The following is a 5,014-nucleotide window of genomic DNA, read 5'->3' on the forward strand; positions in this document are numbered from 1 at the left end:
TACTTGTCATATCAACATAGAATACTGACAGTAATAGGAGCATTGCTGATGTATAACACAGCAGACTTCACACATTGCCTTACCTTTTATTGGGTAGGTAATGGCTGTGACTGGACTGTGGTAGGAGGTGGTGGGTGGATGTGTGGGACAGACTTTGCACCTGGGTCACCCACAGAGGAATGACGCATGGTATGCAGGATTGGGAGTACAACTGCTATAGGGATAGATAAGGATATTCTGTAGGTTTGTTGGGTGGTGGAGCTTTACTTTGGGTGACACGGGTAAGATTTTGGGCAGGATATCCCCAATTTAGGTTATGACAAAAGGTAGTCAAAACCCAGCATTTCAAGCCCAGGGTGATAATAGGTGATCAGAGAAGTGCTGGTCAGTGGCTGGTTAACAGGCTCACTGGTGTCAGATAAACAGATGGCATGGGAGATTTGTTTATGGATGAATTGGACAGAATACAGTCTGATGGTAAAGGCTCTGGTAATATTATTGGTATACTTCAACAGTGCCTGCTTTCCACTGCAGATAAAGCATTCACAGGAAGTAGAGCTGTAAGGAAGTAGGTGAAGCATATTTGGGAGTAGGGGAGTAGGTGTTGAGGTTATCGAGAAAAGAGCAAAGGTTGTCCTTGCTGTGAATCCAGATCATGGAAATGTCATCAGTGAACCTGAATTAGACAAGGCATTTTAGGTATTCTCCATGAGGCCCATAAATGAGTTGGCATAAGATAGTGCCATGTGAGAAACCATGGAATTACAACAGATTTGTTTATAGATTAACATTACAGAAGGCGAACTACTCGCTGTTGGGAGGAATGTCATTACACGTATTGCCAAATGCATTGAGGCTGACGGACATCATTTTGAGCATTTATTGCATTAATGTGGTATTTACAGGTAATCATGCTGTAACAGCATGCATTCTCAGAAATGATAAGTTCACAAAGGTACATGTATCACACTGGAACAACCAAAATAAAATGTTCAAACGTACCTACATTCTGTATTTTAATTTAAAAAACCTACCTGTTACCAACTGTTCATCTAAAATTGTGAGTCATACACTCCTGGAAATTGAAATAAGAACACCATGAATTCATTGTCCCAGGAAGGGGAAACTTTATTGACACATTCCTGGGGTCAGATACATCACATGATCACACTGACAGAACCACAGGCACATAGACACAGGCAACAGAGCATGCACAATGTCGGCACTAGTACAGTGTATATCCACCTTTTGCAGCAATGCAGGCTGCTATTCTCCATGGAGACGATCGTAGAGATGCTGGATGTAGTCCTGTGGAACGGCTTGCCATGCCATTTCCACCTGGCGCCTCAGTTGGATCAGCGTTCGTGCTGGACGTGCAGACCGCGTGAGACGACGCTTCATCCAGTCCCAAACATGCTCAATGGGGGACAGATCCGGAGATCTTGCTGGCCAGGGTAGTTGACTTACACCCTCTAGAGCACGTTGGGTGGCACGGGATACATGCGCACGTGCATTGTCCTGTTGGAACAGCAAGTTCCCTTGCCGGTCTAGGAATGGTAGAACGATGGGTTCGATGACGGTTTGGATGTACCGTGCACTATTCAGTGTCCCCTCGACGATCACCATTGGTGTACGGCCAGTGTAGGAGATCGCTCCCCACACCATGATGCCGGGTGTTGGCCCTGTGTGCCTCGGTCATATGCAGTCCTGATTGTGGCGCTCACCTGCACGGCGCCAAACACGCATACGACCATCATTGGCACCAAGGCAGAAGCGACTCTCATCGCTGAAGACGACACATCTCCATTCGTCCCTCCATTCACACCTGTCACGACACCACTGGAGGCGGGCTGCACGATGTTGGGGTGTGAGCGGAAGACGGCCTAACGGTGTGCGGGACCGTAGCCCAGCTTCATGGAGACGGTTGCGAATGGTCCTCGCCGATACCCCAGGAGCAACAGTGTCCCTATTTGCTGGGAAGTGGCGGTGCGGTTCCCTACAGCACTGCGTAGGATCCTACGGTCTTGGCGTGCATCCGTGCGTCGCTGCGGTCCGGGTCCCAGGTCGACGGGCACGTGCACCTTCCGCCGACCACTGGCGACAACATCGATGTACTGTGGAGACCTCACGCCCCACGTGTTGAGCAATTCGGCGGTACGTCCACCCGGCCTCCCGCATGCCCACTATACGCCCTCGCTCAAAGTCCGTCAACTGCACATACGGTTCACGTCCACGCTGTCGTGGCATGCCACCAGTGTTAAAGACTGTGATGGAGCTCCGTATGCCACGGCAAACTGGCTGACACTGACGGCGGCGGTGCACAAATGCTGCGCAGCTAGCGCCATTCGATGGCCAACACCGCGGTTCCTGGTGTGTCCGCTGTGCCGTGTGTGTGATCATTGCTTGTACAGCCCTCTCGCAGTGGTCCGGAGCAAGTATGGTGGGTCTGACACACCAGTGTCAATGTGTTCTTTTTTCCATTTCCAGGAGTGTATGTTTGTGACTATTACAGCACCAGCAACGGTGGTCCAACTAAAACATTCAAATTTCTTTACGTACTACACGAATATGTAATAAAAAAATGGGGTTCCTATTTTAAAAAACGCAGTTGATATCCGTTTGACCTATGGCAGTGTCATCTAGTGGGACCAATCATAGTGCCATTTGGTTTCCCCCTTCAAGCTAGACAAGTTTCAGTCTTTGCAGTTTCTTCATTTGATGCATATTTCATGAGATGGGAATCATATAACTCGCCTTGAAATGTGTTTCTGAGGCTGATGTCTGAAATACTCCCTTCCAGGACAAATTCTCTGAACTACGCAGATGATAATTATCTCTCCAACATATCCTCTGTCCTTGCAATGCCCCTGACCTAAACCTCCACTAACCCATTCCCACTGCCTCACCGTACCTTTTCCCTTCCCTCTTCTGTCCACACCACTCCCCCATCCAGGTCACTCACTGCCCTTCTCCCCCCCCCCCCCCCCCCCCCCCCCCCCCCGACCCCCCCCAAAAAAAATCAAATACTCTCTCTCTCTCTCTCTCTCTCTCTCTCTCTCTCTCTCTCTTTCTCTTTCCCATCCAGTCTCTTCTCTCTCTTTTGCCCCATCCCTCCCCATTTCCCTCTTTTTACTCTCTTTTTGCTCTATCCTCTGTACGCCTTGTGTTGTTGTGGGGTTGTAGAGTCAACTGTCCAAACACTGGCCTTTATCCCACCACTACCTTTTTGCATTCTTCCCTACCATTTCCCCACCTCCATCAGCTCAGAGGCAACTGCTTTCAATAACTGAGTATCAAAAATCAGTCTCACCATGGCCACAGGAGTGCATGTTTGGGTGTCAGTGTTTGTGAAAATGTGTACTTTTGCTAGAAAAGGAGCAAGAGCTCAAAGGTAGCAGGAATGCTGTCTCCTGTTAAATAACTCTGTGCTCCACACATTATAAAATATACACACATAAAAGAAAGTTTTGCATCACCCCCCCTCCCTCCCCCAAATTCCTGAAGATAGACATTGAATATGGGTATTGTATCACAGACACAGACCTTTTGACTGTTCAGAGATGCCGCTAAACCCACCCAAAGATGTAAACAACCACACATTAGCAGTGCCTGCCTATTAGACGGAAGGGGGCCAACAGCTGATCAATTCCAGCCACTCCACCAGGAAGGAGGTACACAACTCGTGTTGTCTGTAGTTCAACCATGCCTAGACGGTGAGTAACGTGGTTCGATTGCATCCGCATTGTTACTTTCCCAGGAAGGGCTCTCAACAAGGGAATGCCTTAGACACACTGGCCAGTGAGTGCAGTGAGGTGGAGGTTCCCTGGTGTTTTGGGGTGGCATTATGTGGGGCCGATGTACGATGCTGATGATCACGAAGGCACAATAACGGCTGCACGATATGTGAATACCATCTCCAACCGATAATGAATCCATATCGGCAGCATATTGATGAGGCATTCATCTTCATGGATGACAATTTGTGCCTCCATCATTCTCGTCTTGTGAGGGTAACGACATCACTCTACTAGAGGGGCCAGCATGTTCTCCAGATGTTAACCCTATCGAAGAAGCCTGGTATAGATTGAAAAGGCCTGTTTATGAACAACATGACCCACCAACCACTCTGAGGGATCTATGCCGAATTGCCATTGAGGAGTGGGACAATCTGGACCAACAGTACCTTGATGAACTTGTGGATAGTATGCCACAACAAATACAGGTATGCATCAATGCAAGAGGATGTGCTACTGGGTATTAGAGGTACCAGTGTGAAAGCAATCTGGACCACCACCTCTTAAGGTCTCGCTGTATGGTGGTACAACATGCAATGTGTGGTTTTCATGAGCAATAAAAAGAGTGGAAATGATGTTTGTGTTGATCTCAATTCCAATTTTCTGTATAAGTTACAGAGCTCTCGGAACCGAGGTGATACAAAACTTTTTTTGATGTGTGTAATTCACCATTACATATTATTCATTGTTGTAAATTTGGTAAATAATTCTATGAAATAATCTAAATTTAATGAAATTAATGGAATAGTGGGGATGACATGAATGAAATGAAATGACATAAAATTATATCAGTGAATTATATTCAGAAATGCTGAATCTACAACATAATGAACATCTTACAAATAAAAACTTATGGCAGACCTGGATTTGAACCTGGTGCAGTTGTCTTCCCTTTTAGACTGTCTACGCACATATACAGCTCCAAGTCATATTTTCATATTGTTTGCTCCTTCTCCTATTGAGTAAGTGGAAATAGTATCATTGGGGGAACAGATGAGATCAATTTGGATGAAATGTAATGACATGAAATTTATGTAACATATATCAAATCAATTTAGAAATTCATTAAACTACAGCTGTTACTTCAAACATTGGGTTGTTATTATATCTGAACAACTGTAGTTTGACAATGTCCTTCCACACACTGACCTTCTGAACTTCATCACCAAAGCTGTAATAACTACTTTAAATCCAAAGAATGTTATCTCTTCAGTACCACA

Source organism: Schistocerca serialis, chromosome 3, assembly GCF_023864345.2.
Source record: "Schistocerca serialis cubense isolate TAMUIC-IGC-003099 chromosome 3, iqSchSeri2.2, whole genome shotgun sequence".
Classification (NCBI taxonomy): domain Eukaryota; kingdom Metazoa; phylum Arthropoda; class Insecta; order Orthoptera; family Acrididae; genus Schistocerca; species Schistocerca serialis.